The 12237-nt window shown below is 51.4% G+C and overlaps 1 long non-coding RNA gene across 1 annotated transcript; it reads right to left on the reverse strand.

Moving 5' to 3' along the window:
- Window positions 1-684: 684 nt before the first annotated feature.
- LOC127539916 (uncharacterized) lies at window positions 685-2767 on the reverse strand. Its single transcript, XR_007948048.1, has 2 exons — window positions 1558-2767; window positions 685-843 (listed from the first exon to the last, which is right to left on the reverse strand). It is a non-coding gene; the product is annotated as an uncharacterized LOC127539916 (long non-coding RNA).
- Window positions 2768-12237: the final 9470 nt, after the last annotated feature.

Raw genomic sequence — 12237 nt, forward strand, 5'->3', positions numbered from 1 at the left:
AGCATGACTCTGTGGAGGGTGTGTGTGTGTGAGTGTGAATGTGTTGAGTGTGAGTGTGTGAGAGTGTGTGTGTTTGTGTGAGTGTATGTTTGAGTGTGAGTGTGTATGTGTGAATGTGTTGTGAGTGTGTGTGAGTATGTGTGTGTTGTGTGTGTGAGTGTGAGTGTGTGTGTGTGTGTGTGTGAGTGTGAGTGTGTGTGTGTGTGTGTGTGTGAGTGTGAATGTGTGTTGGGGAGGTGGGAAGGGATTGCACAGTAGTCATGGAATCCAGAAAATCCAGGAATCCAAGGGTTCAGTTCCTTATTACCTCCCACAAGCCATTTCCTCCCCTATGCCTCAGTTCCTTCTTCTGTAGAATGAAGAGATTGGGGCTAGCTGCTCCCTAAATTCTTTCCATTTTTAAGTCTCTAATCCCATAGGATCCCTGTTAAGAGGCCGTGAAATCAAGGAAGGCTTCTTAAAGGAGGTTTTGGAGCTGGGCTTTGCTGGGAGTGGAGAGAAGGGGAGCAGAGAGATTCTGGGGGAGCCAGGAAGAGGAAGGTTTTTGCCAACTCGAGACACGCCCTCAGAAAGAAGGAAAGGAAAAGCATCCTCTACTCCAGGGGAGGGGAGCCTCCCCAGAGATTTCTCACCTCCTGAATCCCCCAGTCAGAAACACAGATTCCCCCCGGGAGGAGGAGCATGTTAGGTCTTTAATCCCTTTATTATAAATTACTTTATTCCAGTTGATTACACCTGTTCCCTGAGGAAGGGAGACACAGGTGAGTTGGGCTCCAGCTGGATTTTGCCACTGGGGGAACGCCAGCCAAGTCACTTCCCCTCTTCAGGACTCAGTTTATTCGTCTGTAAAATGAGGAAATGAGGGGGTTGGATTAGATCGATGGAGATAATGTATGTTAAGTACTTTACAAACCTCAGAGTAGTGTCTGAATGTTGGCAATCGCCCTTATCAATATTCCATGGCCCCGAAGATTCCTAGCTAATGGTACCCGGCTGTTCCAGTGGAGGGAGGGAGGGGCGGGAAGTGACCGGATGAGAGCGGTGAGAGAAGGGAGATTCAGAGGTCCCTCGGGCTGCCAGGAGCCACAGCTCAGGGTACTGGGGAGAGGAGCTGAGCACGGAAGGAAGGAGCCAGCGGGCGGCAAAGGCGCACCCAATGGGCACTTCTGGAAGGGAGAAAATGAACTGGCCTTTGGCTGAGCAGACCCGGGTTCAAACTCTCTCTGATGTCATCTACGTGATGGAAGACAAGTCCCAAGAAGAGAGGACTGGAGGCTGGCGGGGGCTGGAGAATGCAGGATGATGGGAGGAGGGCTAAGAGCTGGGAGGAGCCTCGGAACACGGCCGGGCCAGGCGGGGCGGAACCCAAGAACAGGGAATGCTGGAGCTGTGGCCCCAGAAAGACAGAATTGGGGGGGGGGAGGAGTTGGGGGGGAGTTGGGATGATAAGAATGAGCTCTCCCTGTGCCCTCCTCCCCTTAGAACATGGGATGTCCGAGCCCGACGGAACTTAAAAATCGACCAAGTCTCATTTAACAGAGAAGGAAACTGTGTCACCTCTCTAAGTCAGTGTTCGGTCATACTCTGCTGCATCTGGCCATAGCTGTGGCTGTCTCTATGTAGATCTAGAGAGATGGACACGCGCTACAAGGCTACGGGATGGGTGCGAATAAAGCGTTCTATGAGCGTTAGGGCCGCGCGGGAAGGTGTTATCGCCGTTATTCCTCAGACACCTCAGGGAAAGGGTCCTCCCACTCCAGCTCTCTCCTTCCCCTCTCTTCGCGCTCTCTCTCCCCCTGTGCTCCTGGGAGCCTCCCGAGCCCCAGGAGGAAATGGAGGAGGAACCTAACGGTCCGAACCCCAACACCGAGAAGCCGTAAGCGAGGGGCGGGGAACGCGCGCAGCCCCAGGACTGAGGAAAACAACCCAGCAACCGGACACGTGACACGAGAGCGGCTTGCGGATTGGCTGCGTGGGCCGCGGGCACCTTTGCTCTCCATCCTTTCCTAACTCACCTGCCTAGGTCCCTACCTCCCAGAAGGGCGCGCCGCCTCGGGCCTCTCTAGGGCTCTCAGGGGCTTTTCATTGGCGTAAAGTCTCCCTCTCTCTCTCTCTCCATCTGGCCTTCCTCCTTTTCTTGCGGCCCTGCCTCTCTCAGCCCCGTCTGCCGGAGGCGGGGGGAAGGGGAATGGGGGAGGGGATTCCTTCTCCTTCACCTTCCACCCTCCTTCCCTGCCTTTCTTACAAAGGGTCTCCAGTCCCTTTAAGAGGAAGAAAGGCACGTTCAGGTCGCGGTGCCCCTGGTCACAGAGCTCAGCAAGCAGGGGAAGCGCTACTTCAAATTCTAGACTCGTTCTCCAGAATTGGATGCAAACCTGCTTCTAACGCGTCCTTCCTGAGGGCTTTTCTAGCTCCCGGCGCTGCCTCTGCGGCTACCACCTACTAAAGGGTGTGGGGGGAAGTGAAAGTCTTCCTGGAAGCCCTAACACCTCGGGGCTAGCAGGGCTCTAAGGTGCTTTAAAGCCAGAGGCTCCCAACTTTGAAAAGTATGAGGTCTTTAACATCTGGGGGAGGGGGTGGGGGGAAGGAGGGGAAAAGTTGGAACAAAAGGGTTTGCAAGGGTCAGTGCTGAAAAATTACCCACGCATATATCTTGCAAATAAAAAACTATAATAAAAAAATAATAAAAGTATAAGGTCCCTTTTTAAGATTAAAAAAAATTTGCCAAATACCCATAGGAAAGGCAGGTGTCCTCTAGGACCCACTGATCAGCCCACCATCCTCAGAATGGGAGTTGGGAGGGATCCCAGTATCCATTTAGTCCATGAAGAGGAATCTCCCCAACAACGCCCCTGACTAGGGATAGTCCTTCTTTGCTCTGAGACCTCCCCTCCGAGAGGGGAGCTACCACCTCCGACAGCAGCTTATTATTATTATTAGCTGAGGCAGTTGAGGTTAAGTGACTTGCCCATGGTAACACAGCCCGGAAGGGCAGCCCAGTCTTCTTTGGACAGTTCTAATTATAAGTCCCATCTGCCCCTTTTAACTTCTACCTATGGTTCTTAAAAGGGGAATGAGCCCCCCAAATCTGAAGAGACTCTATCACAGGCACCGTGATTCAGACCTCCCAAAGCAGGCCTTCTGGAGGGAAGTCAAGGTCTAGAAAATCCACCAGAAAAAAAGAGCCCAGAGGGTCCTGGGAGGCCAGACAGTACCTTGTTAAAGGGAGAACACATGTTTTAAAAACCAATTGTAAATAATTTGGAGTTTGTGGTTCCACCTGAACTCAGTTTTCTTTTGATTTCAAAGACTTGGAAGTGGAAGAGACCAGGGAGCCATCAAATCCAAGCCCCTTGTTTTACAAAAGGGGAAACCAAGGGTTGGGGAAGCTGTGACTCACCTAGACAAGTCTAGAACCCAGATCTTTGGGCCCCCAACCCAGAAAACAGTGCAGCTTGTATGGGTTGCTGTACATGATTACCAAGTTTAGAATACAAAAACTGGGGGGGAACCCAACTCTCCCTTCTTAGCTTCAGCCCCTCCTTTCTACTTGAGCCCGTCCAGGGCCGAGGTGACAGGTGAGGGGAGGGAGGGAGGACGGAGTTGTCACATCAGAAGCTTCCTGCCAGCCCTGTGTCACACCCCCTCCCTTCCTGCCCACATCCCCCAGAGAAGCCACTTTCCCTCCCGTGGCCCCCAGCTCGAGCCTGGCAAAGCTTCCGTGAAGCTGGCAGCAAGCGGGGCAGACCTTGGGCCGGCTGGAGGGCTCCTTGGGCCCAGACCAGAGCACCTTGATGGCAAAGATTCTGCTTATCCAGACCCAAGAACCATAAAGGAGGTTCTGGCTCTTCCGATCTGCCAAGTCTTTCCCTCTCTGTAGCTTTGCAAGTCATAGAGTCCAACTCACCCCATTCTTCAGGGGAGGAAGTTGAGGCTCAGAGAGGTCTCGGTGACTGACCCATCATTCTCAGAAACAGTATTAGAACCCAGATTTTCCAGCACAAGTTGCCGCCTTTTGTAGTCCTGGCTACCATGTACAGGGACTCTTTGGGGTCTCACCAATGGGCCCGCCTGTTTTAAAATTTATAGTTTAATTCTATAATTTGTGACTTATGATTTAAGCAGCCTCCACTGGCAACCATCCACACTCACGAACTTACGAGACTTACTTGGGCCCAGAACGGCATAAGAGGCTTGTTCACAGTCACAGAACTAACATGTTTCAGGGAGAACTCCACGAGTCTCCTTCTCCATCCACTCAGCCTCTTCAGACTAAGGGCACTCAAGTGGCAGAAGGGACTTTAGTTCAACCCATTTGACAGATGAAGAAAACGAGGGGAACAGCTCCTCTATCAACTCTTGCGGTGCCTTGCACTTTACAGACTTTTAATAAACGTTTACAGACTGTCCCTGGTCTGTTATAACGATGACTGAGCCACATCATGTTGTCCACAAAATGAACAGCTCCTAAAATTTGAAGCTCACTTAACTACTGCTACTGAGGAAGGAGGCGATTGTTACTACCGAGGGTATACTCTACCAAAGAAATCGGCAATAACGTAGAATCTCATATGAATATTCTGAGGAACCTTATTTTTAGGATAATTGTGCCAATGTACTTTTCAGTGTACTTACTTAACCTTGCACAGTGCCTGGCATTTATTCCCAGATGGAAATTTTTATAAAAAGCAAAATTATTTCTATAAATAAAGAAAATGTTGCAAAATTCCCTCAGGAGCCACCACATCGGTGGCTTGGGCGAGGAAGCTCTGGAACTCGGCTCCTCCGGATCCCGATTTCGGATTGTCTCGGTACAGCACAAGGTTTCCTGTTTTTCCCACGTAGACGTCCCACGGTGGTATGTTCCTGCCACATTCTGGAGCTTTGCTAACACCATTTTTTCTAGCTCTAGACCTTTTTCCATAACAGATGGGGAAGGGTTAAAAGGGGAAAGACAAATATCCCAGACTCCCCTCCCTCCCGCTGGGCTCAAATTCCACTAATTCCAGAACTCCCCTAAGAGTAGAGAGCTGGGCGTCGGGCCATTTGGGAGATGCCAGGATTTAATGGGCCAGAGGGCATCAGAAGTTGCCCAGATGTCCCCCACTCACACCAGCCATGGGTCACCCTGTCCCTTTCCTGGGACGGTGCCCACGCCAGGGCCTCCCAGGGCCCGGCACCAGCTGTGGGTTGGAGCTGGGGAGGTGTAATTATAACGTAAATTATACTTGCGCTTACTTGGGAATCATAATTACCAAGGTGGGAAGACTCGGGGACAGAAAGACCAGACCTGCCCTTAAGAGGGGCAGCTCAGGGCTGGGCCCGTGGTCCCAGAAGGAGAAGCCCAGGCTCTGACACGGCACAAGGCGGGAAGGCCGAAGGGAGAGGGTCTGGAGTCCGGGGGAGTCTGGGTAAATCCCTGCGCCGGTTCCAGTCTCAGCTCAGAAAATCCTCCAATTCAGTCTGGCACCGCCCCCACGTCCTCCTTATCTCGCCTGCCTTTCCCAGGCGAAGTGGCCACGCGGCTCCCCTTCTGATCTCCCGCACTTCTCAGCCCCCTGATGCGGCTCCCAGCCTCGGCACTCGGCGGCAGCCGCTCCCTCCGAGGCGCCGACGATCTCGGAAGTGGCCATTCCAGGGACGCGCCCGCCCTCTCCATCTGGCTTCGGCTTTGCTGCCTCGGATGCCATCAACCCCCTCTTACTGGCCTGTCTCTCTCCCCTGGCTTTTCTGCTACCACCAGCCTCTTTAGGATTATCATCTGTGTCTCTGCCTCCTTTGGGGAGGTGGGGAGGATCCCTCGGAGCTTTCTTTGTCTGTCTCTGCCTTTCTCTGTCTCTATGTTTGTCTCTGTCTGTCTCTCTCTCTCTCTCTCCTTCCCTCTTTCCTTCCATCCTTCCTTCCTTCTTCTCTCCCTCTGTCTTTCTCCTCTCCCTGTCTCTTTGGCTCTCATCTGTTTGTGTGTGTCTTTCTGTGTGTGTGTGTGTGTGTGTGTGTGTGTGTGTGTGTGTCTGCCTCTCTGTCTGTCTCTCCATCATTCTCTCTCTTTCTCTCTCTCATCTCTATGTGTATCTCTCTGTGTCTATCTTTGTCTCTATCTTTGTCTCTGTCTGTCTCTCTCTCTCTCTCCTTCCCTCTTTCCTTCCATCCTTCCTTCTTATCTCCCTCTGTCTTTCTCCTCTCCCTCTCTTTGGCTCTCATCTGTTTGTGTGTGTCTTTCTGTCTCTCTCTGTCTGTCTGTGTGTGTGTGTGTCTGCCTCTTAGTCTCTCCATCATTCTCTCTCTTTCTCTCTCTTTCTCTCTTTTTCTCTCTCATCTCTGTGTGTATTTCTCTGTGTCTATCTCTCACTGTGTGTCTGTCTCTGTCTCTGTCTTTGTCTGTCTCCTCCCTCCCTCCTTCCATCTCTTCCTCCCTTCTCTCTCTGTCTCTCTTCTCTCCCTCTCTTTCTCTCTGGCTCTCATCTGTATGTGTCTCTCTGTGTCTTTGTGTCTCCACCTCTCTCTGTGTGTCTGTCTGCCTCTCCATCCCTCCCTCTCTCTGTGTCTCTCTGTCTCTGTCTCTCTCTCTCCTGCACACCCTCAGACCCCCAGGAGAATGTTTGCTCCTTGGAGGCAGAACTATTTCCTTTCTTTAAATCTCTGCCCAGTGCTCCTGGGTCAGTAGGTATCCCCTAAGAACTTAGAGAATTAATCAGATCTCTCAAATGAAAGGATTGGGATCCTTCCAGCCCTCAATTCTGTACACCTAAGTCTGCTGGACAAGCATTTAAGCCTCAATTTCTCTTCTGTGAAATGGGAATGATATTCCTGACATGACCTCCCTCAACCACAAGGCTCCTTTCATTGTGGCAGAACAAAGAGAAGTCAGAGGGAGGCCTGAGGTAAAAATCTCACCACTGAAACCTATTTATTAGCCCAGGAACTACAGACAACCCTTTCCCAGCCTCAGTTTCTTCAGCCTGCAAAGGCCCGATCATTTCTGTAGTGCCGGCCTGACTGCAGATAATGGATGGGAAGCCCTCCACAAGCACTCTCGGTTGTTATTATTCTAGAAGTGGGCATTTAAATGAATTATGGGAGCAAAGCTGAGAGCCTCCCCCGGGCCCAGAGGCTGTAGTCATAATGGCTCTCCCTTCTAAGCTTGAAGGTTTACAACCTCTCTGCGATTAGGGAGTTGATGGAAAGAGGGAGGGGGACCCGTCCTGGTTTCCTCCTCCATCTCCTTCAGAGTACCTCCCTTCCCCACCTCTTGGGCCACACTCTGGGAGCTCCCTTGAAGATGTTCGCAAAAAGCATTGCCCCCATTTTCCCTCCGCCTCACCTTCCCTTCTGGGAAGTCCTTCCTTCCATTTTGTCTCAGCCAAGGCCAAACTGGGACACACAGCGTGTGATGGGAATGAACGGGACTTTTAGAAGACCAAGGTCCTCCCTGGCGGGTCAGGGCCCAGTGTGGTCCAACCTGGCCATCAGCCCTGGCCATCGAGGCTCCCTCTGAGGCCCGAGACCACAGGGCAACTGGATGGGATGGCAAAGAGCCGGCCAAGGCCATGGCCAGAATCCATGGAGAAAATCAGGGGCCCCTCTGTGCAGAAGCTTCAGAAACAAGGGGAGGGAGGCTTTGTACCCTGACTGTAAAATGGGCTGGCTTAGGTAGTGGGTTGTGCTTCCTGGCCTTGCACTCTGGAAGAGTGGATTTGAACGCTACCTCAGACACAGACCTTGAGCCAGCCACTTCTCCTCTGTTTCTTTATCTGAGAAATGGGGTAATAATAGCACATACCGAGGGTAGCTCAGTGGCGCAGTGGGTAGAGCACCGGCCCTGAAGTCAGGAGGACTTGAGTTCAAATCCGACCCAAGACCCTAAACACTTCCTAGCTGTGTGGCTCTGGGGAAGTCACTTAACCCCAATTGCCTCAGCAAATAATAATAATAATGATAATAATAGCATCTACCTCTCAGGGCTGTTGGGAGGATCTAATGAGATTCTATGTATAAAGCTCTCTCAGTGTCCCCCTCAAATGCTCTATGAATACCAGCTCTTCTTCTAAATGATCATTGACACATCAAGTGCAAGGGATGAGGTGTGATACAAGACACATTTTAAATGCTAATAATTGACATCTTTGCAGTTCTTTAAAGCACCTTCCCGTCCACTGGCACATTTAAACCTCACAGCTGCCCGTAGGTAAAATAGGTATCCTAGCGCCGTCTTCCACGTGAAGAAACCGAGGCTCGCAGGAGTTCGGTGACTTGCCCACAATCCATCCATCAGTTAATCTACGAGCACTAATACAGGGGGTGCCAGGTGCCAGGTGCTGTGCCGGGCACTGGGGTGTCCCTGGGCATACAAGCAGGCAGTGCCATTGGCTCCAAGCCCAGGTCCTCCTCTGGCATCTAGCAGGGCACATCGAGCAGGAAAAGCAGGGCTGAGGGGGTCAAGGAGGTGAAGTCAGACCCAGAAAGATGAAGAACCCGAGAGAAAAATCCAGAAAGGAAGGCCAGGGGAGTGGGCAAGCACAGGGCAAGTGCCCGGCCCGGAGACAACGCTCGAGAAAAAGCAGAGACAAACGCCCAGAGGAGAGGGGGCTCTCGTCATTTTGTCAGAGGGAACGTGCTGCACTATTAATGCAGCCAAAGGCTGAAAGAAAAGTCCCCATGTGTCAGATCGTCTTATGTGGGGTGTGAGGGGGAGTGTGAGTTAGAACGGATGTGAATTTTTTGTGAGTCTGTGTTTTTGGGAGAGTATGTGTGTGTGTGTGTATGTGTGTGTGTGTGTGTGTGAAGGAGTGTGTGAGAATGTGTGTATGAGGATGTGTGTGAGGGAGTTCATGATTGAGTGTGAATGTATATATATGAATGAATATGAGTGTGTGAGTGTGTGTGTCAATGTGTGTGAACAGGTAAGACTATAGAGACACAGCTAGATAGGGAATGTGTGTGAGTGTGTATGTGTGTGTGTGTGTGTGAAGGAGTGTGTGAGAATGTGTGTATGAGGATGTGTGTAAAGGAGTGTGTTTGAGTGTGTATTATAAGTGTGTACGCAAGTTAGGTGTGAGTCTGTGTGTATGTGAGGGAGTATGTGAGAGTGTGTGTGTGTATGAGGGAGTTCATGATTGAGTGTGAGTGTGTATATATATATATATATATATGAATATGAGTGTGTGAGTGTGTGTCAATGTGTGTGAACAGGTAAGACAGATAGATAGGGAATGTGTGTGAGAGCGTGTGCACGAGGGAGGGGGTTTCTTGGCAAAAGTGTGAGTACGTTTGCATGATGGGAGTGTGTGTGTCTGAGTGTGTAAAGGAGAATGTACGTGTGAGAGTGTACTGTGAGGATGACCGTATATGAGCGTGTGTGAGTGTGGATCTGGATGAGGGAATGTGCCGTGGCACAAACAGGGCGTCCCTCGGGTAAGTGAAACAAAATGGCAGCGCCTCCTGGTCCGTGACTAGACCATGGCTGTTGAGCGAGAAGCAGTAAGAGGAATTTTGGACGTGGGGAGAATGTGTGAGGAGATGCAGCAGAGAGAAGCCGCCCGGCGCCCTCACCTCTGCCCTCACCCCCCTTCCTCCCCATAGCCCCGTGTCCACCGGCTCCCTCAGCCAAAGCTGGCGCTCTCCCAGGGTGCCCCCAGTCCCTTCCTCCATCCTCCCCCGTGCTCCTTCCTCTCTCAGCGTTCCTGACCCTGCCCTTTTGGGTCTCCTCCGGCCCATGTCCACTCCTTCTGGCTCTTCGGGTCTCCTCATGCCCATCATGTCCCCTGCCTGTAGGTGCTCTCCAAGGTTCTACCCTGGGCCACCTTCCCTCTTCTTTCTTGAGGAACTCTTCTTCAGCTCCCATGGATTTAACGATCCCATCTCCATAAACCAGTCCCTTTCCCTGAATCACTCCACTCAGCTTCAGCCATGTCCTTGCCTCGGGGCTGCCCCTCTTCATCCCCATGTCCCAGAATCCCTAAGTCACTGCAAAGCCCAGCTCAGGTTCCACCTTCCACATAAAGCCTGTCCAGCTCCCCCATACACACCATCCCCCCGGGGAACTGTTTTGTATCTCCCTATGTAGCTTGTCTTCCCAGCTAACCCAGGGCCAGGGGAACCCTAACTTGCTTGTTGGGTGACTTGGCCAAGAGAAGGAGGAAAACAAAGGAGAGACTCAGGATTCTGATTCAATGAGCGATAATTGTAGCTCCAGGGGAAATTCAGCAGTCTCCCTTACCCTCCTTTCACAGGGGGCACGTCAGAGGTGGCCAGTGGGTCGCTTTGTTTGGCTTGTCCAGCTCCTGTTACAGGAGACAGAGGGAGCAGGAAGTGGGATGGATCTTGGGAAATGACACTCATTTTTTTTTAAGTATCAACGATAAAATACTTTGAATTGTTTTTAAATAAAGTCAATGTGCATGCTTTAAAAACAACTTGTAACGAGGCTGGAGCCTGAAGCTTGGGAAGGATCTCATTTTTAAGATGTTGATGTTTATTGATGGTCACTGAGTTTATAGAAGGAAATTCTCAAACCCAAAGAGTATAAAACATGATAGAAATGGAAGTAATAATCATCGTCATTGTCACTACTCCTAGTGTCAGCATCAGAGAAGGGGAGAGAGAGAGAGAGAGAGAGAGAGAGAGAGAGAGAGAGAGAGAGAGAGAGAGAGAGAGAGAGAGAGAGACTGGATGGAAAGATAGAAGGATGGAGTGAATAAAGTGGAGGCCCTAGGATCCAGTCCCAGCTCTGTGGTTTCCTAGCTATGTGACTTTGGGCCAAGTACTTCCTTCTGAGCCTCAGTTTCATCTTCAGGCTGGCTTATAAAGTCCCTTTCATCTCTAAATGCTCATCCCAGGATGCCTTTCTGGGCCTCAGTGTACCCATCTTTAAAATGGGAGAACTAGAACAGATGATCTCCGGGGTCAGATTTAAATCCACGCTGGTCTTATAGGAGATGTTCCCCAGCAGTGATATGAACACTGTGAGTTTTGGCCCACAGGTGAATGAAAGCATCTATCAATGACCGGGGTGGGATAAGCTTCAGAGCCGCTCCCGCTTGGAGGAATCTGGGAATCCCAAAGCCACTTGGCGGGGCGGCCTGTCCTTCTTCCTGCTCCTCCTGTTGGCTTTTAGCCCGCATCCATTCAGCCTCACCCATCTAGAACTGCTTCATGTTCTCATCTCCTGACCACAAGTACAAAGGGTCACCAGGCCCAGAACATCCCTCCGTGTCCTCTCGGCTTCCATTAAGGGCATTGATCAGTCTGGAAGGTCTCTCCCAGTTCTAATATTCTGTGTTCTAAGGTCCCTCCCACTCCAACATTTTATGTTTTAAAATCCCTTCCAGCTCTGATCTTCCAGGATATACAATGTAAGCTTCCTCCCTGCTTTGACACTGGTTTGATGGCCCCTCAGTGACGGGCCGGCCAGCCGTTAAGTTCAGACAGTCCGTGTTCTAGTAACACCCTAAAGTCCATGAGCTGGTAGAACACGAACAGCCCTTGCACTCCATCAGGAGAAACAACCAAGCTAGCATTTAGTGTGTGAGAAGAGCTCGGCTTGGACACACTCCTCTGGCCACTGCAAGTCTCCCTAGCGGAGGGCTGGAGATGTCCCGGGGACAAACGCCCTCTGGTCTCCCAACCGGTTACAAAAAGATGATCCAGGGGCACATTTCGTGCCAGTTGCCAACCCCCCCAGTTCTGACATTGAGGGCTTCCATGGATGCCTCCTTTTTAGAAACACCCCAAACCCTCCCTCTGATTGGTCCATGGCCCTGACCATCACCAACTCAGTTGCCCAGATTGGAACGTGAGACCTTCAACAATCTGGACTGTACCAACGTGAGACTTTAGACAAGTGGCTTGGCCCAGCTCGGCCATTTCCTCGTCTTGGGAAATAAGTAGGGTCTGAATGACTTCCGAAGACCCTTCCAGCTCCAAGAAGAGCCACCTTTATTTTCTGAACATTCTCTCGGGCTGTCCCTGAAGGCCAAGACTTGCCCCAGTGCTGGGAACTGGAGGCCACGGTCCACACCTCCCCTCCCCTGGGACCCGGAGACGCCTTGCTCTCAATCCGCCCATGTGGCCCCGTCTGAGGGTGTCTAGAACACACGGGGACTCCCAGATTCCCAAGCTCCGTGACTCGGCGGCTCGGAAACCAGGGGCTTTGAGCATAAATGGGCCAGGCTACCAGGAGAACCAAACTGGGGGCGAGGAGCTGGGATTTTTGCTACTTCCCTCCCTCCCCCTCGGGAT

Source organism: Antechinus flavipes, chromosome 6 (assembly GCF_016432865.1).
Source record: "Antechinus flavipes isolate AdamAnt ecotype Samford, QLD, Australia chromosome 6, AdamAnt_v2, whole genome shotgun sequence".
In the NCBI taxonomy this organism is placed as follows: Eukaryota; Metazoa; Chordata; class Mammalia; order Dasyuromorphia; family Dasyuridae; genus Antechinus; species Antechinus flavipes.